We start from the raw sequence: 24,245 nt of genomic DNA, 5'->3' as shown, positions 1-24,245 counted from the left end.
TATATTACCTGAATTATCATGAAACACACATGGAAGTAAATACATCTGGTATTCTATTGTGGAAAGTCGCGGGTTGATATGTGTAACCTTCCCTGACCGAAAAACATACTCAGTGACAAGAAAAGTGAACTCCGCGCAAACGAGGCGAGAGCCAATTTCATATTCCGGTTCTGTTCATGAACTACTTTAGCTTGTGCCGCAAAATCAATATGTATATGTTACATCATGTTTTTTACATTTGCAAATTTATGAAAATGCAAGCGAGTGCATAGTTTTTATTTGTAATGCCTACATATTTCATATATAAAGGAGTCCATAGTTTCTAGTAAGACAAAAACTATCTAAATTATCATGAAATGACATGGGGGTAATACACCATGTAGTATGAAAAAAAACAATGATGGTACCTACATTTCCTAACAGGTGGGCACCATATTTAGCATATTCGTATGGGTTTACTTTCCAAAGCATTTTAGTTGTGATCACGGAGCTATTGGTGCTTTAACATTAGTGATCCAAACGTTCTTATATTTGTTTACCGAGGGAGTATAAAGAATTAAAGTGTGTAAGGTTTACATGTACTAGGCAAACATAGCTGGAGGCAAAGGGGACCAAGTTACGTTCACCGAGATTAATGCATGATTAGTCTTTATCTTTTGAGTAGTAAGCCCATGGATGTCCGCTCGGAAGGAACAATAGTGTTCAGCAGAATTTGATGACTCTGAGCCTACATTTAACTTCAACTCCATCCAAGAACGTACGGCTACAGCAACCACATACCTCTTTAAGAATCGTGACTTGCCAATGGTACCATCGAAGAGTCGTATTTCTTCGTTCGATCCACTCGTAAAACAACCAAGACACAAATGGAAGCCCTTTTGCACTTCCGATACGAGAACTTCTACAGTCGCCTCAACGGCATGTTCAAGATGTGATATTGATATGTCAACTGAGCCACAGTCGCCATGAATGCGTCTTCTGAGTGTGCGACGGTACGATGAGTCCACTCTACCAATGATTGATGCACCACCGATCATCTGTAGATCATGCTTTGTTTGTTCACCCACCTTGATCCTCATGTCATATTCAATTGCAATTTCATCACAAAATTATATCCCTCTTTTAGGGCCAGTCATGATTGAAAGAACATGCGGTGCCCCCATGTTTGGTTTGGTAATTGATGACAATCTCTATAGACTAATGGTTGCCTTGAGTTATATTTGAAGGTTTTGTCCATAGGATTTTCTTAGAGTACATGTGTGAAGGAAATATGCCCTAGAGGCAATAATAAAGTTATTATTTATTTCCTTATATCATGATAAATGTTTATTATTCATGCTAGAATTGTATTAACCGGAAACATAATACATGTGTGAATACATAGACAAACAAAGTGTCACTAGTATGCCTCTACTTGACTAGCTTGTTGATCAAAGATGGTTATGTTTCCTAACCATAGACATGAGTTGTCATTTGATTAACGGGATCACATCATTAGGAGAATGATGTGATTGACTTGACCCATTCCGTTAGCTTAGCACTTGATCGTTTAGTTTGTTGCTATTGCTTTCTTCATGACTTATACATGTTCCTATGACTATGAGATTATGCAACTCCCGTTTACCGGAGGAACACTTTGTGTGCTACCAAACGTCACAACGTAACTGGGTGATTATAAAGGTGCTCTACAGGTGTCTCCGAAGGTACTTGTTGGGTTGGCGTATTTCGAGATTAGGATGTGTCACTCCGATTGTCGGAGAGGTATCTCTGGGCCCTCTCGGTAATGCACATCACCTAAGCCTTGCAAGCATTGCAACTAATGAGTTAGTTGCGACATGATGTATTACAGAACGAGTAAAGAGACTTGCCGGTAACGAGATTGAACTAGGTATTGAGATACCGACGATCGAATCTCGGGCAAGTAACATACCGATGACAAAGGGAACAGCGTATGTTGTTATGCGGTCTGACCGATAAAGATCTTCGTAGAATATGTAGGAGCCAATATGAGCATCCAGGTTCCGCTATTGGTTATTGACCGGAGACATGTCTCGGTCCTGTCTACATAGTTCTCGAATCAGTAGGATCCGCATGCCTAACGCTACGATGACAGTTATATTATGAGTTTATATGTTTTGATGTACCGAAGGAGTTCGGAGTCCCGGATGAGATCGGGGACATGACGAGGAGTCTCGAAATGGTCGAGACGTAAAGATCGATATATTGGACGACTATATTCGGACATCGGAAAGGTTCTGAGTGATTCGGGTATTTTTCGGAGTACTGGAGAGTTACGGGAATTCGCCGGGGAGTATATGGGCCTTATTGGGTTTTAGGGGAAAGAAAGAGGAGAGGTTGGGCGCCCCCCCAAGGCCTAGTCCGAATTGGACTAGGGGGAGGGGCTGCGCCCCCTCCTTCCTTCTCTTCTTCCTTCCCTTGCCTTGACTCCTACTCCTACTACTTGGAAGGGGAGAATCCTACTTCCGGTGGGAGTACGACTCCTCCAGGGCACGCCATAGGGGCCGGCCCTCTCCCCCCTCCTCCACTCCTTTATATACGTGGCTAGGGGGCACCCCATAGAGACAACAATTGATCCCTTAGATCTCTTAGCCGTGTGCGGTGCCCCCCTCCACCATAGTCCTCGATAATATTGTAGCAGTGCTTAGGCGAAGCCCTGCGTCGGTAGAACATCAACATCGTCACCACGCCATCGTGCTGACGAAACTCTCCCTCAACACTCGGCTGGATCGGAGTTCGAGGGACGTCATCAGGCTGAACGTGTGCTGAACTCGGAGGTGCCGTGCGTTCGGTACTTGATCGGTCGGATCGTGAAGACGTACGACTACATCAACCGCGTTGTGATAATGTTTCCGCTTTCGGTCTACGAGGGTACGTGGATAACACACTCCCCTCTCGTTGCTATGCATCACCATGATCTTGCGTGTGCGTAGGAAATTTTTGAAATTACTACGTTCCCCAACAGTGGCATCCGAGCCTAGGTTTTATGTGTTGATGTAATATGCACGAGTAGAACACAAGTGAGTTGTGGGCGATATAAGTCATACTACTTACCAGCATGTCATACTTTGGTTCGGCGGTATTGTTGGATGAAGCGGCCCGGATCAACATTACGCGTACGCTTACGCGAGACTGGTTCTACCGACGTGCTTTGCACACAGGTGGCTGGCGGGTGTCAGTTTCTCCAACTTTAGTTGAACCGAGTGTGGCTACGCCCGGTCCTTGCGAAGGTTAAAACATCACCAACTTGACAAACTATCGTTGTGGTTTTGATGTGTAGGTAAGAACGGTTCTTGCTCAGCCTGTAGCAGCCACGTAAAACTTGCAACAACAAAGTAGAGGACGTTTAACTTGTTTTTGCAGGGCATGTTGTGATGTGATATGGTCAAGATGTGATGAGATATAAGTTGTTGTATGAGATGATCATGTTTTGTTGAAGTTATCGGCAACTGGCAAAAGCCTTATGGTTATCTCTCTATTGCATAAGATGCAATAGTTGCAAGAGCAATTGTTGGCGAGACAACCATGTGATGACACATTGATATAGATCAAGATGATGGAGATCATGGTGTCATGCCGGTGACGATGGAGATCATGACGATGCTTTGGAGATGGAGATCAAAGGCACAAGATGATGATGGCCATATCATGTCACATATTATGATTGCATGTGATGTTTATCTTTTATACATCTTATGTTGCTTAGTTCGGCGATAGCTTTATAAGATAATCTCTCACTAAATTATCAAGGTATAAGTGTTCTTTCTGAGTATGCACCGTTGCGAAAGTTCTTCGTGCTGAGACACCACGTGATGATCGGGTGTGATAGGCTCTACGTTTAAATACAACGGGTGCAAAACAGTTGCACACGCGGAATACTCAGGTTAAACTTGACGAGCCTAGCATATAACAGATATGGCCTCGGAACACGGAGACCGAAAGGTCGAGTGTGAATCATATAGTAGATATGATCAACATAGTGATGTTCACCATTGAAACTACTCCATCTCACGTGATGATCGGACATGGTTTAGTTTATTTGGATCACGCGATCACTCAGAGGATTAGAGGGATGCCTATCTAAGTGGGAGTTCTTAAGTACTCCCTCTGTAAACTAATATAAGAGCGTTTAGAATACTAAAATAGTGATCTAAACGCTCTTATATTAGTTTACAGAGGAAGTAATATGATTAATTGAACTTAAATTTATCATGAACTTAGTCCTGGTAGTATTAGCATATCTATGTTGTAGATCAATAGTTCGCGTTTAGCTCCCCTGTTTTATTTTTGATATGTTCCTAGAGAAAACTAAGTTGAAAGATGTTAGTAGCAATGATGCGGATTGGATCCGTGATCTGAGGTTTATCCTCATTGCTGCACAGAAGAATTATGTCCTTGATGCACCGCTAGGTGACAGACCTATTGCAGGAGGAGATACAGACGTTATGAACGTTTGGCTAGCTCAATATGATGACTACTTGATAGTTTAGTGCACCATGCTTAACAGCTTAGAATCGGGACTTCAAAGACGTTTTTGAACGTCATGGACCATATGAGATGTTCCAGGAGTTGAATTTAATATTTCAAGTAAAATACCCGAGTTGAGAGATATGAAGTCTCCAACAAGTTCTATAGCTAAAAGATGGAGGAGAATAGCTCAAGCAGTGAGCATGTGCTCAGATTGTCTAGATACTACAATTGCTTGAATCAAGTGGGAGTTAATCTTCCAGATAAAATAGTTATTGACAGAATTCTCTAGTCACCATCACCAAGTTAGTAGAATTTCGTGATGAACTATAATATGCAAGGGATGACGAAAGTAATTCCCAAGCTCTTCGTGATGCTGAAATCGACGAAGGTAGAAATCAAGAAAAACATCAAGTGTTGATGGTTAACAAGACCACTAGTTTCAAGAAAATGGCAAAGGAAAAGAAAGGAACTTCAAGAAGAACGACAAGCAAGTTGCTGCTCAAGTGAAGAAGCCCAAGTCTGGACCTAAGTCTGAGACTAAGTGCTTAACTGCAAAGGGATTGGTCACTAGAAGCGGAACTACCCCAAGTAATTGGCGGATAAGAAGGATGGCAAAGTGAACAAAGGTATATTTGATATACAGATTATTGATGTGTATTTTACTAGTGTTCTTAACAACCCCTCGGTATTTGATACTGGTTTAGTTACTAAGAGTAGTAACTCGAAACGGAAGTTGCGAATGAACATAAACTAGTTAAGGGTGAAGTGACGATGTGTGTTGGAAATAGTTCCAAGATTGATATGATCATCATCGCACACTCCCTATACTTTCGGGATTAGTGTTGAACCTAAATAAGTGTTATTTGGTGTTTGCGTTGAGCACGAATATGATTTGATCATGTTTATTGCAATACGGTTATTCATTTAAGTAAGAGAATAAATTGTTGTTCTGTTTACGTGAATAAAACCTTATATGGTTACACACCCAATGAAAATGGTTCGTTGGATCTCGATCGTAGTGATACACATATTCATAATATTGAAACCAAAAGATGCAAAGTTAATAATGATAGTGCAACTTATTTGTGGCGCTGCCGTTTAGGTCATATTGGTGTAAAGCGCATGAAGAAACTCCATGCTGATGAACTTTTGGAATAACTTGATTATGAATCACTTGATGCTTGCGAACCATGCCTCATGGGCAAGATGACTAAGACTCTGTTCTCCGGAACAATGGAGCGAGCAACTGACTTATTGGAAATAATACATACTGATGTATGTGGTCCGATGAGTGTTAAGGCTCACGGCAAGTATCGTTATTTTCTGACCTTCACAGATGATTTGAGCAGATATGGGTATATCTACTTGATGAAACACAAGTCTGAAATATTTGAAAAGTTCAAAGAATTTCAGAGTGAAGTGGAGAATCATCGTAACAAAATAAAAGTTTCTACGATATGATCGCAGAAGTAAAATATTTGAGTTACGAGTTTGGCCTTCAGTTAAAACAATGTGAAATAGTTTCACTACTCACGCCACCTGGAACACCACAGTGTAATGGTGTGTCCGAACGTCGTAACCGTGCTTTATTAGATATGGTGCGATTTATGACGTCTCTTACTGATTTACCGCTATCATTTTGGGATTATGCATTAGAGACAGCTACATTCATGTTAAATAGGACACCATCTAAATCCGTTGAGACGACACCGTATGAACTATGGTTTGGCAAGAAACCTAAGCTGTCATTTCTTAAAGTTTGAGGTTGCAATGCTTATGTGAAAAGGTTTCAACCTGATAAGCTCAAACCAAAATCGGAGAAGTGCGTCTTCATAGGATACCCAAAAGAAAATGTTGGGTACACCTTCTGTCACAGATCCGAAGGCAAGATATTCGTTGCTGAGAATGGATCCTTTCTAGAGAAGGAGTTTCTCTCGAAAGAAGTGAGTGGGAGGAAAGTAGAACTTGATGAGGTAACTGTACCTGCTCCCTTATTGGAAAGTAGTTCATCACAGAAATCTGTTCCTGTGACTACTACACCAATTAGTGAGCAAGCTAATGATGATGATCATGTAACTTCCTATCAAGTTACTACCGAACCTCATAGGTAAACCAGAGTGATATCCCCACCAGAGTGGTACGGTAATCCTGTTCTAGAGGTCATGTTACTTGACCATGACGAGCCTACGAACTATGAGGAAGCGATATGAGCCCAGATTCCGCGAAATGGCTTGAGGCCATGAAATCTGAGATGAGATCCATGTATGAGAACAAAATATGGACTTTAATTGACTTGTCCATTGATCGGCGAGCCATTGAGATTAAATGGATCTTCAAGAGGATGACGGACGCTGATAGTAGTGTTACTATCTACAAAGCTAGAATTGTCGCAAAAAGGTTTTCGACAAGTTCAAGGTGTTGACTATGATGAGAGTTTCTCACTCGTATCTATGCTTAAGTCTATCCGAATCATGTTAGCAATTGCCGCATTTTATGAAATCTGGCAAATGGATAAACAAAAACTGCATCCCTTAATGATTTATTAAAGAAGAGTTGTATATGATGCAACCAGAAGGTTTTGTCAATCCTAAAGGTACTAACAAAATATGCAAGCTCCAGCGATCCATCTATGGACTGGTGCAAGCATCTCGGAGTTGGAATATACGCTTTGATAAGTTGATCAAAGCATATAGTCTTATACAGACTTGCGGTGAAGCCTGTATTTACAAGAAAGTGAGTGGGAGCACTATAACATTTCTGATAAGTATATGTGAATGACATATTGTTGATCGGAGATAATGTAGAATTATTCTGCAAAGCATAAAGGAATGTTTGAAAGGAGTTTTTTCAAAGAAAGACCTCGGTGAAGCTGCTTACATATTGAGCATCAAGATCTATAGAGATAGATCAAGATGCTTGATAAGTTTTTCAATGAGTACATACCTTGACAAGACTTTGAAGTAGTTCAAAATGGAACAGTCAAAGAAGGAGTTCTTGCCTGTGTTACAAGGTGTGAGGTTGAGTAAGACTCAAAACCCGACCACGGCAGAAGATAGAGAGAGAATGAAAGTCATTCCCTATGCCTTAGCCATAGGTTCTATAAAGTATGCCATGCTGTGTACCAGACCTATTGTATACCCTGCCCTGAGTTTGGCAAGGGAGTACAATAGTGATCTAGGAGTAGATCACTTGACATTGGTCAAAATTATCCTTAGTGGAATAAGGATATGTTTCTCGATTATGGAGGTGACAAAAGGTTCGTCGTAAAGGGTTATGTCGATGCAAGTTTTGACACTGATCTAGATGACTCAAAGTCTCAATCTGGATACATATTTAAAGTGGGAGGAATTAGTTAGAGTAGCTCCGTGCAGAGCATTGTTGACATAGAAATTTGCAAAATACATACGGATCTGAATGTAGCAGACCCGTTGACTAAACTTCCCTCACAAGCAAAACATGATCACACCTCAGTACTCTTTGGGTATTAATCATATAGCAATGTGAACTAGATTATTGACTCTAGTAAACCCTTTGGGTGTTGGTCACATGATGATGTGAACTATGGGTGTTAATCACATGGTGATGTGAACTATTGATGTTAAATCACATGGCGATGTGAACTAGATTATTGACTCTAGTGCAAGTGGGAGACTGGAGGAAATATGCCCTAGAGGCAATAATAAAGTTATTATTTATTTCCTTATATCATGATAAATGTTTATTATTCATGCTAGATTGTATTAACCGGAAACATAATACATGTGTGAATACATAGACAAACAAAGTGTCACTAGTATGCCTCTACTTGACTAGCTCGTTGATCAAAGATGGTTATGTTTCCTAACCATAGACATGAGTTATCATTTGATTAACGGGATCACATCATTAGGAGAATGATGTGATTGACTTGACCCATTCTGTTAGCTTAGCACTTGATCATTTAGTTTGTTGCTATTGCTTTCTTCATGACTTATACATGTTTCTATGACTATGAGATTATGCAACTCCCGTTTACCGGAGGAACAATTTGTGTGCTACCAAACGTCACAACGTAACTGGGTGATTATAAAGGTGCTCTACAGGTGTCTCCGAAGGTACTTGTTGGGTTGGCGTATTTCAAGATTAGGATTTGTCACTCCGATTGTCGGAGAGGTATCTCTGGGCCCTCTCGGTAATGCACATCACCTAAGCCTTGCAAGCATTGCAACTAATGAGTTAGTTGCGACATGATGTATTACAGAACGAGTAAAGAGACTTGCCGGTAACGAGATTGAACTAGGTATTGAGATACTGATGATCGAATCTCGGGCAAGTAACATACCGATGACAAAGGAACAACGTATGTTGTTATGCGGTCTGACCGATAAAGATCTTCGTAGAATATGTAGGAGCCAATATGAGCATCCAGGTTCTGCTATTGGTTATTGATCGAAGACATGTCTCGGTCATGTCTACATAGTTCTCGAACCCATAGGGTCCGCACGCCTAACGCTACGATGACAGTTATATTATGAGTTTATATGTTTTGATGTACCGAAGGAGTTTGGAGTCCCGGATGAGATCGGGGACATGATGAGGAGTCTCGAAATGGTCGAGACGTAAAGATCGATATGTTGGACGACTATATTCGGACATCGGAAAGGTTCCGAGTGATCAGGGTATTTTTCAGAGTACCGGAGAGTTACGGGAATTCGCCGGGGAGTATATGGGCCTTATTGGGCTTTAGGGGAAAGAGAGAGGAGAGGTTGGGCGCCCCCCCAAGGCCTAGTCCGAATTGGACTAGGGGGAGGGGTTGCGCCCCCTCCTTCCTTTTCTTCTCCCTTCCCTTGCCTTGACTCCTACTCCTACTACTTGGAAGGGGGGGAATCCTACTCCTTGTGGGAGTAGGACTCCTCCAGGGCACGCCTTCGAGGCCGGCCCTCTCCCCCCTTCCACTCCTTTATATATGTGGCCAGGGGGCACCCCATAGAGACAACAATTGATCCCTTGGATCTCTTAGCCGTGTGCGGTGCCCCCCTCCACCATAGTCCTCGATAATATTGTAGCGGTGCTTAGGCGAAGCCCTGCGTCGGTAGAACATCAACATCGTCACCACGCTGTCGTGCTGACGAAACTCTCCCTCAACACTCGGCTGGATCGGAGTTCGAGGGACGTCATCGGGCTGAACGTGTGCTGAACTCGGAGGTGTCGTGCGTTCGGTACTTGATCGGTCAGATCGTGAAGACATACGACTACATCAACCGCACTGTGATAACGCTTCCGCTTTCGGTCTACGAGGGTACGTGGACAACACTCTCCCCTCTCGTTGCTATGCATCACCATGATCTTGCGTGTGCGTAGGAAATTTTTGAAATTACTACGTTCCTCAACAATGTGTTGGTTTCAAGGAGAGTTTGTGTCGACCAAGGTGCTATTCAAGGAATTACCTAAAGATTGGTCTTGTGAGAGGTTGATCAAGACTAAGTCAAAGAGTGAATCAAGTTGATCAACCCACAAAGCGTAGAAGATGTATCGAGAGGGATCAAGTGATCCCATGGTATGGTAAGCATTGTCAATTACGCTTTGTGTACTAACCCATGGTCTTCTTGAGGGTTCTTTGTGGGGTTAGGTGCGGTGTGCAAGTTCAAGTGGAGCATCATGAAGAGATCAAATGCTTGAAGCTTGCCGTCCATTATGGTAACAATGGATTCATGAAGATGTGCGGAAGAGTGGCTCACCCATAATGGAGTATGGGGAGCAATCAACTAGTCTTCATCGAGCCAACGCAATCAAGAAAGGTGGTCCAACTTGAGGGAATCAAGATCGTCATCATCTAGCTCAAGTGGACCATGCGCAAGCCAAAGGTTTGCCCTTGATAGGTTTTCTATTTTTCCGGTCTCATGGTGGTAGTTGGGAGACCGGGTTATAGGATCGATTGCCGTACTATCAAGGGGGCTCTTGATGAGTAGCTTGACTGTATCGTTCATAGAGAGCTCAAACCATTGCATCCTTGCATCATCTTTTTTGGTTCTTGTTTGGTTCTTCTCCTTGTGAGATTTGGAGCTTATGGTCATTTTCATGACAAGCTCGTTTTCATCGAAAACGGAGTTCACGTGCATCTTCTATGATGTTTTCGATGTTGGAGGTTATGTCGGTTCTTCCTTTTTGGAGGTTTCGCTGTTTTGATGCTACTCGTCGTCTTGTATCCAACAAGCTTGAGTTTGCTCAATTCGGAGTATACTTGTTTTCGTGGAAGTGGCATAAGGATGGCGCCAGCGGTAGTACTGCTGGGCCGGAGCGGCAGTACCGCGTATCGCCACAAGCGGTAGTACCGCTGTCCCACAGCGCTAGTACCGCCTATGGCCATAAGCGGTAGTACGGCTCCGGTTCCGCGCTGGTACCACCTCAACTCGAGACGTGGTTTTCTTGTGTCGGGTTCAGCGACAGTAGGAGCGGTAGTACCGCTCCTGTGCGGTAGTACCATGGCTACCACCGCCCCTAGTGCCGCTCAATGGCCCTCCTCCCTGTTCTTTCTCCCTGTGCTCGTGGTAGGCGCTGTGCGCGGTCCCAGCGGTAGTACCGCTGCGGCCTACGGTAGTACCGCTGGCTCCAGCGGTAGTGCCGCTCATATGGCTCTGCCTCGCCCTCTGTTTTGCTCCGCTCTCCTATTCTACCGCCCGGGCAGTAGTACCGCTCCCCTGGGCGGTAGTACCGCTCGTGCGCGGACTGAGCACATAACGATTGGATTCGGGAGCTCCTATAAAAGGGGGTCTTCTTCCCCATTCAACCTTATCTTTTGAGCTCGTGTTCTTCCCCCATTGTTGACCTTCTTCGAGCTTGCTAACTCTCAATCTCTCCATGGATTCTTGCTAGTTTTTGAGGGAAAAGAGAGAGGAGATCTAGATCCACATTTCCACCAATCACTTTCTCCTCTATGTGAGGGGAACCCCTTGGATCTAGATCTTGGAGTTCTTGGTGTTCTCTTTCTTGTTCTTCCTCTCGTTTTCCTCCCTAGCATTAGTTGTTTCGGTGGGATTTGAGAGAGAAGGACTTGGGCACTCCGTGTGCCCTTGCCATTGCATTTGGTGCATCGGTTTGAGTTCTCCACGGTGATACGTGGAAGTTACAAGTTGAGAAGCTTATTACTCTTGGGTGCTTGGTACCCTTGAGCTTGTTCCTCTTGGGTGCTTGGGCGCCCTAGACGGTTGGTGGTGTTCGGAGCTCAATCATTGTGGTGTAAAACTTCAAGCAAGCGTCGGGGTCTCCAATTAGGTTGTGGAGATCACCCCGAGCAATTTGACGGGTTCCGATGACCGCCCTCAAGGGTTGCCAAAGCGTACGGGTTCGGTGACTGCCCCCAAGGGTTGCCATTTGTATGGGTTCGGTGACCGCCCTCAATGGTCCCTTAGTGGAATCACGGCATCTTGCATTGTGCGAGGGCGTGAGGAGATTACGGTGGCCCTAGTGGTTTCTTGGGGAGCATTGTGCCTCCACACCGCTCCAAACGGAGATTAGCATCCGCAAGGGTGTGAACTTCGGGATACATCGTCGTCTCCGCGTTCCTCGGTTATCTCTTACCCGAGCCCTTTACTTATGCACTTTACTTTGTGATAGCCATATTGTTTCTTATCATATATCTTGCTATCACCTAGTAGTTTATATTGCTTAGCATAAATTGTTGGTGCACATAGGTGAGCCTAGTTGTTGTAGGTTTGGTGCTTGACAAATTAACCGCTAGGTTTATTCCGCATTTGTTCAAGCCTAAACCGTAATTTTTTTAAAGCACCTATTCACCCCCCCCCCCCTCCCTCTAGGCGACATCCACGATCTTTCAATGATGATGAGAGAACCCTATAAGATTATCATCATTATTTAGTAGTTTTCATTTATAACAAGAAATATCTAAAGCTAAACAATTCATTGTGATATTCAACTTGTAAGAATATCGTGCAACTGATGTAGCTGGAGCATTGTTTTCTTTTCAAACAACGAGCATGCCTCATAGATTTCCATTAAACAAACCACCAGTGTTTTCACAAGGACTGAAGAAAAAGCAAACAAAAGGAAGTGCTAAATGTCCAGTTGCAAACCTATAAAAAAATTGCCTCTAATGCAAAGTGCTCATACGAACCAAAGGCATAAGGATGAGAACATAAAGGATTTCACCATCCAAACTAAATAATTAAAAAATGCATGATTGTGTTAGAGAAGGAAAATGGCCCCGTCAAGTTATTTGATTTGTATTTAAATCCCAAATGTTTAATTGCATAAACCTGTTGAAAGGAATAAAAAGTAGAGAAAAAAGTAGTGACGGAATCATTCATCTATGCATCTTCATATACCTATAAACAAACTGAAAAGAGTACGAAAACTATTATATTTGAGTTTATTGGGACAAGTGATACTCTTATAGTTTCATAATTTAGAACTATTTTCATAGTACATCAGGATTTCACAATATCATACTGGTATAGTAGTGAGTGAGGCGTTTTGGAGCTCGGCCTCCATGAAGGCCGAAATGTTTGGGGGAAAAAAATCAAAATTTGAACTTTTTAGTTTGAAAATTTTGATTTTTTTTGTACAAGTAGACAAGGATGTGATGTGTATGTGTGTAAAAGTTTAGAATGAAATACGTTGAAATGCAACCTGTACAAAAAAGAAAAATTCATGCACTTTGAGGATGAATAGTAACATGTGCTAAAAAAGCCCTTTTTTTGCATAGCCCTCATTTCAACGTATTTCGTTCTGAAAATTTACAAACATGTGTGTTATGCCTCCATGTATCTCTCTATTATTTTCAGATGTTTTTGAAACATAGAAATATGAATTTTGAAAATTGCAAATGGAGCCCTCCATGTAGCTCGGCCTCCAAAAGCAATTTTCGGTAGTGAGTGACTTATAAAATCCAAAGTGTTATTCAGCTCTCTTGGACAAATTAATCACATGGAAGCATCAAAGAGATTAAGTAGTTGTAGTAGGCTATCGAAAGTGTGTATGGTCCATCTGATCAGTTCTTTGCATGTGAAACTGAATAAAAAAGGTAATTTGAAATAACAAATAAATCTAGTTAGCCCACTCAAGTATAATAAAGTAGCAAAAAAACATCAAGTATCGAACTTCGTCAGCCTAACCCCCTGAACTAACATTGCACAAAATTTAAACCATTTTCCAGGGTCAGTTTAGTAAGTGGTTTTCCCCATGTGGCAGCATCCACGTAACGTCCATGTGGGCAAACAATACATCCCAAACTGGCACAAAAGGTGAAGATAGTATTTAATACGTTAACGGGCGAATCTCTGGTTTTATACTTTGCGGGGGTTAAGTATGGGTGTGCACCTTCTCCACAATGATGGGATCATCCCTAGTAAATCTGACTATATAATTAAGCATTGCATCCAGGTGATCCCGGACTGCTATGTATCCGTACAACTGTACTAACCCATCATCAGCTATAATTTCAGTCAACTTCAAAGAGAAAATTTGGAACACGCGAGTAGGTGGATGCCTCAGGCAATATCCATTGAGGAAGAAGCAATTTGGAGGTTCCGTTAACATCATTGCGTCCAAACAAGCTTCATAGAAAGACATAAAGTTATTTGGTAATCAGAAATTGATACAGTAAAGAAATATTGGCCATACAAAGAGTGAACATGCGCTTGAGGATTCCATGCATGGCCCAGTGAGAATTTTCCTTTTCATAGTAGTGGAAACTATATATCTATGTTCTTTTCACTAGAAAGTTTATGCCGTAGAAAAGTTCTCTGAGAAAAACACAAATAAACAGAAAGTTATATATCAACTAAGCAAGTAAAAGTCCATTTATTCACCCAAAAACATTTCATAATTCCCTATCATACTTTTTTGTTCACTTTGCCCCCAAGAACTATTAACACAGGTCATTTTACCCCTTCCTGAAAATTTTCTATTGTTTCTATTTCTAGAAGTCAGCTTTTAAGTTGATTTTTCCCCGATGGTAGATACATCGTACCCCGTGTTATACCATATTTTCCCTATCACTCCAAGTTCACCACTCTTGCGCTTCTCCAAAGCATCAATTTCTCATGAATTAAATCCAACAGAGCATTCCTAGTTAGATGTGGATCAGGGAGTCGAAGCCCTTTCATAATTTCACATGACTATTTGCAGAGGTTGGGATGTTAGAAATATAATTGGGTTTAAGTTAGAGATAAGAAGATAGAGATAGAATTAGTTTAAACCACACGTAACTTGTCTTGTACTCCAAGTCTCTACCCCTCTTGTATTCCTATATATACCCCATACGAGGGTCATATCATTAAAACACAATATTCTAGACATCCACAATTTCTATATGGTATTAAAGTGGTTAGTCTCACGACGCCGATCCTAGGACCACTCACCACTTCCGCAACGTGCGCCGCCTCCGGGAAGATTAATCTCTTTTCCTCGGGGGCTCGGCACTCAATCAATCAAATATTAGATCGGTCTCATAGTTTAGATCCAATTTTTGAGTCTCCATCATTAGATGATCCCGTAGAGTAGATCAATACCAAAATTCTAGTAGATTGATTTTTCTTTAGCCACCAAATAAATCTGATCGATCCTTTGAAATCTAGCAGATCGGTTCTTCGAACGGTGGCCGAGCGTCGCCAACCTCCCGCGATGGGCGACACATCGGCGAGTGTTGAACCCGCCGCGACCGCCCCAGCTAGCTCTTCACCGAGCGACTTCTTCGACGACAGACGAGCCCCACGTGCTCCCCGGGCGGCACGGTCTCAGACATCGACATGTAGATCCGAACAGTCGGCCGGGACGCGCCGGCACAAACTTCATTAACCCGTAGCGACCATCCTCGGCCTCATCGACTATGCACAGAGGCCGACCACGGGAGGGCGACGAAGGCAAACTGCAGCTACGTGCTCCAGCAGCGCGGCTCTGCCTCTATGCGCGTAGGCCGCGCATACGAACGGAATCGGAAGGCTGGCGCTACCTTGATCCGACCTTACTTATTTCGCGTCGTCTGCTTCAATCTGTCCGGCCGGGTCGGCCAGCTCACGCGCGACACGACTCGAGCGAATCCACGTTGCAGCTCCAAGCCAATGGCCGAGGCATGGTACAGGGCTCCCGGCGGGAGTGCAGCCGACAGGGCATGCGCACAGGCCCAGGCGGAGGTAGCCTGGTGCCCTGGTGTGCGCGCTAGCAACCTAAGAGCATCTCCAGTCGTTCGGGCCCCAGGACGCTAAAAAGGAGCGGTCTAGGGGCGAATCGGCGCAAGTTCGGCTTCTGGGGGTGGCCTAGCTCCCAGTCACGCCCCCAAACGCCACCCTCAGGACACGGAAAATTCGAACTTGGTCGTTCCCGCTCACAAAAGACGCCACAAGTCCGGCGATCGCAAGTCACAGTTCGGCGTACAAAAAATAGAGCGGGAGAAGTTCGTGTGCGCAATGCATCACTTGGCGGGCTCTGCCCCAGGCGTCGGCGGAGTTGGCGTGCGCGGGCTTGGCGGTGTCGGAGCTGCTTCTGCGCTGGGCGGTGTCGGCGCGGCTTCGGTGGTGCTGGGCATCATGGAGGCGTCATCATGCGGGCTTGGCGGCGGCGTTGGCATGGGCGTCAGCGGCGCTGTCGAGGGAAGCTGGTTCAGGATGAGGCCGCGCTCCGCCAAGTACCAAGCAGGAAAGCCAGGTCGGTGTTTCTCTTCTCCGCGGCGACGTTGGTCCGGAGCGGGTCGAGCTTGACGGCGCTGCTCGACATCAACGCCGACCACCGCGCATCGGTCTTCTCTTCACGAAGGACGGCCCGGGCATCCGCGTCGGCGAGGCAGTGCTCGATGGACTCCTGCACTCGAGTGATAGCCGCGCCGGCGTATTTCCTCTTCTTGACACCTTTGTTGCCGTCCGGCCGCCCTTCCGATGCGCCAGGGGTCGGCACGTCCGGCTTATAGGTCTCCTTGGTCTTGTCGAGGGTGCGCCGGACTTCCGCCCACTTCTCGCACTTATCAATGCGCTTGTAGACGTGGAGATACTTGAATTCAGCGTCGCTATTGCTCTGCCGGTGCAGGGCGAATATGCGCAGCAACTGCGCGGAGGAACAAACAGTTGGCGGGCGTACACAGCGAAGAGAGGCGGGAGACCGGCGTGGCATACCTGATCCTCAATGCTGGCGCCACTCTCCGGGCGAGACGCGACCTCCTCGACAACCCCATGCCATTTGTTGCACGCCCCCTGGATATGCCCCCAATGGTTCGCTATCGCCTTGGAGCCGCGCTGCATGTAGACGCCTTTGAAGTAGGGGTCGACGAGTTTGCGCTCGTCAAACTCGGCCTTGATGCGGTCCCAGTACATCACGATGCTCTGGTTCGTGCCGGTGGTCGGGTCGAGGCAGACAACTTTCCATGCTTCGGCAAGGCATTCCTCCTCCTTGGACGCCCACTTGATGCGCGACTTGCCTGACCTGGACGCCCGCTTCTTCTTCTTGTGCCCCTTTGCCAGAACAGGCGCCGGCTCCTCCTCCTCCTCCTCGTCCTCCTCCTCCTGCTCCTCCTGCTCGTCCTCGCCGTAGACGTAGCCGAGCTCGTCATCCATGCCGCCGTTGAGATCCACCATCTCGTCCTGGGTGACGAACCCGGGAGACGCGGCGGCCTCGGCCGAACCTGCCACGATGATGTCGTCCATGTCGGCCTCGGTCTCGTCGGTGTCGTCGAGGTGCGAGAAGGGCAGCGGGCCACGATGGAGTGGGGGCGTCGGGGAGGAAGCGTAGGCGGGCGGCGAGTAGTTGTATGGAGGGTATTGCACGCCAGCGAAGGCGGGAGAGGGTGTGCCCTAGGCCGGGTATCCATGGGGGAAGGTGACGTTTGGGTTGAACCCACCGTGCGCGTCCCCGTCGGCGTAGCCCGGCGAGGGCGATCCTGCTACGTCTTGAGCTTGCGTTGGTTTTCCCCGAAGAGGAAGGGATGATGCAGCAGAGTAGCGTAAGTATTTCCCTCAGTTTTTGAGAACCAAGGTATCAATCTAGTAGGAGGCCACGCTCAAGTCCCTCGTACCTGCACAAAACGATAGCTACTCGCAACCAACGCGATTAGGGGTTGTCAATCCCTTCATGGTCACTTACGAGAGTGAGATCTGATAGATATAATATTTTTGGTATAAAGATGCAAAGTAAAAAAGTAAAGGCAAAGTAAAAAGCAAAGCAAAATTAAAGTGATGGAGATTGATATGATGAGAATAAACCCGGGGGCCATAGGTTTCACTAGTGCCTTCTCTCAAGAGTATAAGTATTCTACGGTGGGTGAACAAATTACTATTGAGCAATTGACAGAATTGAGCATAGTTATGAGAATATCTAGGCATGATCATGTATATAGGCATCACGTCCGTGACAAGTAGATCGAAACGATTCTGCATCTACTACTATTACTCCACTCATCGACCGCTATCCAGCATGCATCTAGAGTATTAAGTTAAAAACAGAGTAACGCCTTAAGCAAGATGACATGATGTAGAGAGATAAATTCATGCAATATGAAATAAACCCCATCTTGTTATCCTCGATGGCAACGATACAATACGTGCCTTGCTGCCCCTTCTGTCACTGGCAAAGGACACCGCAAGATCGAACCCAAAGCTAAGCACTTCTCCTATGGCAAGAACTACCAATCTAGTTGGCCAAAACAAACGAATAATTCGAAGAGACTTGCAAAGATAACCAATCATACATAAAAGAATTCAGAGAAGATTCAAATATTATTCATGGATAGACTTGATCATAAACCCACAATCCATCGGTCTCAACAAACACACCGCAAAAAGAAGATTACATCGAATAGATCTCCACAAGAGAGGGGGAGAACCTTGTATTGAGATCCAAAAAGAGAGAAGAAGCCATCTAGCTACTAACTATGGATCCGAAGGTCTGAGGTAAACTACTCACACTTCATCGGAGGGGCTAGGATGATGTAGAAGCCCTCCGTGATGACGGCCCTCTTCCGGCGGAGCTCCGGAACAGGCCCCAAGATGGGATCTCGTGGATACAGAAAGTTGCGGCGGTGGAATTAGGTTTTTGGCTCCTGTTCTGATCGTTTGGGGGTACGTGTATATAAATAGGAGGAAGGAGTACGTCGGTGGAGCACCGAGGGGCCCACGAGGCAGGGGGCGCGCCCTAGGGGGGGCGCCCCCCACCCTGTTACCTCCACTTTGACTCCTTGGAGTAGGGTCCAAGTCTCCTGGATCACGTTCGGTGAGAAAATCACGTTCCCGAAGACTTTATTCCGTTTGGACTCTGTTTGATATTCTGTTTCTCCGAAACACTGAAATAGGCAAAAAACAGCAATTCTGGGCTGGGCCTCCGGTTAATAGGTTAGTCCCAAAAATAATATAAAAGTGGAAAATAAAGCCCAATATAATCCAAAACAGTAGATAATATAGAATGGCCAAAGAAAGTTATCCCTACAAAATCATATAGTCTGGCTATGCTCTATCTTCACCACACAAAATATTTAAATCATGCACAACCCCGATGACAAGCCAAGCAATTGTTTCATACTCTAACTTTTTCAAAACTTTTTTAATCTTCATGCAATACATGAGCGTGAGCCATGGATTTAGCACTATAGGTGGAATAGAATGGTGGTTGTGGAGAAGATAAAAAGGAGAAGATAGTCTCACATCAACTAGGCGTATCAACGAGCTATGGAGATGCCCATCAATAGATGTCAATGTGAGTGAGTAGGGATTGCCATGCAGTGGATGCACTAGAGCTATAAGTATATGAAAGCTCAAAAAGAAACTAAGTGGGTGTGCATCCAACTTGCTTCCTCATGAAGACCTAGGGCAATTTGAGGAAGCTCCTCAGTGGAATATACAAGCCAAGTTCTATAATGTAAAATTCCCACTAGTATATGAAAGTGATAACATGAGAGACTCTCTACTATGAAGATTATGGTGCTACTTTGAAGCACAAGTGTGGTAAAAGGATAGTAACATTGTCCCTTCTCTCTTTTTCTTTCATTATTTTTTTATATATATATATATTTCTATTTGGGCCTTTTCTCTTTTTTATGGCCTCTTTTATTTGGGCTTCTTTGGCCTCTTTTATTTATTTTTCGCCCGGAGTCTCATCCCGACTTATGGGGGAATCATAGTCTCCATCATCCTTTCCTCACTGGGACAATGCTCTAATAATGATGATCATCACAATTTTATTTTTCTTACAACTCAACAATTACAACTCGATACTTAGAACAAAATATGACTCTATGTGAATGCATCCGGCGGTGTACCGGGATATGCAATATGACAATGATGGAATGTGTCATGAACGGAACGGTGGAAATTTGCATGGCATTATATCTCGGTATGGCTATGGAAATGCCATGATAGGTAGGTATGGTGGCTGTTTTGAGGAAGGTAAATGGTAGGTGTATGATACCGGCGAAAGGTGCGCGGTATTAGAGAGGATAGCAAAGGTGGAAGGGTGAGAGTGCGTATAATCCATGGACTCAACATTAGTCATAAAGAACTCATATACTTATTGCAAAAATCTAGAAGTTATCAAAGTAAAGTATTACGCGCATGCTCCTAGGGGGATAGATTGGTAGGAAAAGACCATGGCTCGTCTCCCACCGCCACTCATAAGGAAGACAATCAATAAGTAAATCATGCTCCGACTTCATCACATAACGGTTCACCATACGTGCATGCAACGGGAATCACAAACTTTAACACAAGTATTCTTTAAATTCACAACTACTCAACTAGCATGACTTTAATATTATCACCTCCATATTTCAAAAAAATTATCATGCTTCAATCTTTTCTTAGTATTCAACACACTCAAAAGAAAGTTTCACAAATCTTGAATACCAAGCATATTATTATTAAGCAAATTACCATGCTAGTAAGACTCTCAAAATAATTTAAGTGAAGCATGAGAGATCAATAGTTTCTTTAAAACAAATCCACCACCGTGCTCTAAAAGATCTAAGTGAAGCACATAGAGCAAAATTATAACGCTCAAAAGATATAAGTGAAGCACATAGAGAAAAATTACTTAGCTCAAAAGATATAAGTGAAGCACATAGAGTATTCTATCAAATTTTAATTCATGTATGGATCTCTCAAAAGGTGTGTACAGCAAGGATGATTGTGGCATACTAAGACACAAAGACACAAATAATACAAGAAGCTCCAAGCAAAACACATATCATGTTGGTGAATAAAAATATAGCTCCAAGTAAATTACCGATGAAAGTGGACGAAAGAGGGGATGCCTCCCGGGGCATCCCCAAACTTTGACTTTTTGGTGTCCTTGGATTATCTTGGGGGTTCCATTGGCATCCCCAAGCTTAGGCTCTTGCCACTCCTTGTTCCATAATCCATCAAAAGAATTCACCCAAAACTTGAAAACTTCACAACACAAAACTCAAAATAGAAAACTCGTGAGCTCCGTTAGCGAAAGAAAACAAAAGACCACTTCAAGGTACTGTAATGAACTCATTCTTTATTTATATTGGTGTTAAATATACTGTATTACAACTTCTCTATGGATTATAAACTATTTTACTAGCCATAGATTCATCAAAATAAGCAAACAACACATGAAAAACAGAATCTGTCAAAAACAGAACAGTCTGTAGTAATGTGTAGGTAGCGCAAGATGTGGAACCCCAAAAATTCTAAGATAAATTTCTGGACGTGAGGAATTTATCTATTAATCATCTGCAAAAATAATTAACTAAATAGAACTCTTCAAATAAAAATGACAGCATTTCTCGTGAGCGCTAAAGTTTCTGTTTTTTACAGCAAGTTCAACAAGACTTTCCCCAAGTCTTCCCAACAGTTCTACTTGGCACAAACACTAATTAAACACAAAAAACACAACCAAAACAGAGGCTAAATAATTTATTTATTACTAAGCAGGAGCAAAAAGCAAGGAATAAAAATAAAATTGGGTTGCCTCCCAACAAGCGCTATCGTTTAATGCCCCTAGCTAGGCATAAAAGCGAGGGTAGATCTAAGTATTGCCATTTTTGGTTTTAGAGAGAAAGAGAGCAAACTTGTTATCTATGGAATTAATCTTTCTATTTTGAAAAAGTACATGTCCATTAATGGTAGAAGAAAGATTAAGAATGTTGCGGAAATTGGTATCTAGGCTAGCTTTTATCTCTTTAATAGATTCGTTTTGGTAAGAAAGCAAGAGAGATGTGATTTCAGCTTTCTCATTAATGGGGTGCCCAAATATAGTTTTCCTCCTCTCATAGGTATCTATGGGGTCCCCTTCAAGGAAACCCCCTTCGAAAATAGAATCTAAAACTTGTTTGAACGAAGCGGGTAGCCCAACATAAAAGCTTTTAAGTAAACCTCAATTTGATATTGGGGTACATAGCTAGCCCGGATCCTTAACAGCCTATCCCAAGCATCTTTCAAAGATTCATCAAGTAAATAACGAAAAATTCCAGAATCATCTTCATCAAAATTACTAAGGTTCTCATTGATAACTCTGGCAAGTTGTTCTATAGCATTCCGATTTATGAGTTTAGATAAGGTAGCAGGATTGTCTAAAGCACTAGAACTTGGGAGAGAACCCCCAACTCTTTTTGGTTCTGACATGGCGAGGGAAAAAAGGCAAATAGAGAGGGAGGATATAGAGAGAGGGCGAATAAAACGACAAGGGTGAAGTGGGGGAGAGGAAAACGAGAGGCAAATGGCAAATAATGTAATGCGAGAGATAGGGATTGTGATGGGTACTTGGTATGTTGACTTTTTGCGTAGACTCCCCGGCAACGGCGCCAGAAATCCTTCTTGCTACGTCTTGAGCTTGCGTTGGTTTTCCCCGAAGAGGAAGGGATGATGTAGCAGAGTAGCGTAAGTATTTCCCTCGGTTTTTTAGAACCAAGGTATCAATCCAGTAGGAGGCCACGCTCAAGTCCCTCGTACCTGCACAAAACGATAGCTACTCGCAACCAACGCGATTAGGGGTTGTCAATCCCTTCACGGTCACTTACGAGAGTGAGATCTGATAGATATAATATTTTTGGTATTTTTGGTATAAAGATGCAAAGTAAAAAGTAAAGGCAAAGTAAAAAAGCAAAGCAAAATTAAAGTGATGGAGATTGATATGATGAGAATAAACCCGGGGGCCATAGGTTTCACTAGTGCCTTCTCTCAAGAGCATAAGTATTCTATGGTGGGTGAACAAATTACTATTGAGCAATTGACAGAATTGAGCATAGTTATGAGAATATCTAGGCATGATCATGTATATAGGCATCACGTCCGTGACAAGTAGATCGAAACGATTCTGCATCTACTACTATTACTCCACTCATCGACCGCTATCCAGCATGCATCTAGAGTATTAAGTTAAAAACAGAGTAACGCCTTAAGCAAGATGACATGATGTAGAGAGATAAATTCATGCAATATGAAATAAACCCCATCTTGTTATCCTCGATGGCAACGATACAATACGGGCCTTGCTGCCCCTTCTGTCACTGGGAAAGGACACCGCAAGATCGAACCCAAAGCTAAGCACTTCTCCCATGGCAAGAACTACCAATCTAGTTGGCCAAACAAAACGGATAATTCGAAGAGACTTGCAAAGATAACCAATCATACATAAAAGAATTCAGAGAAGATTCAAATATTATTCATAGATAGACTTGATCATAAACCCACAATTCATCGGTCTCAACAAACACACCGCAAAAAGAAGATTACATCGAATAGATCTCCACAAGAGAGGGGGAGAACTTTGTATTGAGATCCAAAAAGAGAGAAGAAGCCATCTAGCTACTAACTATGGACTCGAAGGTCTTAGGTAAACTACTCACACTTCATCGGAGGGGCTAGGATGATGTAGAAGCCCTCCGTGATGACGGCCCTCTTCCGGCGGAGCTCCGGAACAGGCCCCAAGATGGGATCTCGTGGATACAGAAAGTTGCAGCGGTGGAATTAGGTTTTTAGCTCCTGTTCTGATCGTTTGGGGGTACGTGTGTATAAATAGGAGGAAGGAGTACGTCGGTGGAGCATCGAGGGGCCCACGAGGCAGGGGGCGCGCCCTAGGGGGGGCGCCCCCCACCCTGGTGACCTCCTCTTTGACTCCTTGGAGTAGGGTCCAAGTCTCCTGGATCACGTTTGGTGAGAAAATCACGTTCCTGAAGACTTTATTCCGTTTGGACTCTGTTTGATATTATGTTTCTCCGAAACACTGAAATAGGCAAAAAAACAACAATTCTGGGCTGGGCCTCCGGTTAATAGATTAGTCCCAAAAATAATATAAAAATGGAAAATAAAGCCCAATATAGTCCAAAACAGTAGATAATATAGCATGGAGCAATCAAAAATTATAGATACGTTGGAGACATATCAGATCCCCATGGCCGCGGAGAGCCGACACCTTGCTGGCCCCAGGGCACGTACTGGGCGTGGCTTCCGGGTGGATTCATCATCCCCGCGCGACTCGCCTCGGCCTCAGCTTGGTCCGCCGATGAGGCAGCCGCAGCCACGCGCGCCGCGTTGTCACGGGCCTTCTTGGCGATGGCCCTGTTCCGCCGATCGGCGGTGACAGCCTCCTGTCGCTAAACTTCCAGCCTCCACTCGGCGTTTGACATGTCCGGTGGCTTGGTCGGCGGCGCCCTCGGCTTCCTCTGCTTCGGCTGGGCGACGGAGGCGGTCGCGGTTGCCGCCGCGCGGGGGGCGACGTACCTCTTCGGTGGCATGACGGCCAGCTAGGAGGCGAGCGGGAGGGAGATTGGCGGGAGGAAGGAAGAGTATGGGAGGGAAGTGGGGAAAAAGCGGGAAGAA

General features: G+C 44.2%; 1 pseudogene; it reads right to left on the bottom strand.

Annotated features, from left to right (window-relative positions):
* Nucleotides 1–581: 581 nt before the first annotated feature.
* LOC147963760 (uncharacterized) overlaps nucleotides 582–24,245 on the bottom strand; it is a 43,575-nt pseudogene continuing 19,911 nt past the window's right edge.

The sequence above is a fragment of the Triticum urartu genome, chromosome 6A, assembly GCF_056163025.1.
Source record: "Triticum urartu cultivar PI428250 chromosome 6A, HENAU_Tu73, whole genome shotgun sequence".
NCBI classification, from domain to species: domain Eukaryota; kingdom Viridiplantae; phylum Streptophyta; class Magnoliopsida; order Poales; family Poaceae; genus Triticum; species Triticum urartu.
The sequence above is the reverse complement of the archived record's forward strand: the minus strand, read 5'-3'. Positions and strand labels throughout refer to the sequence as shown.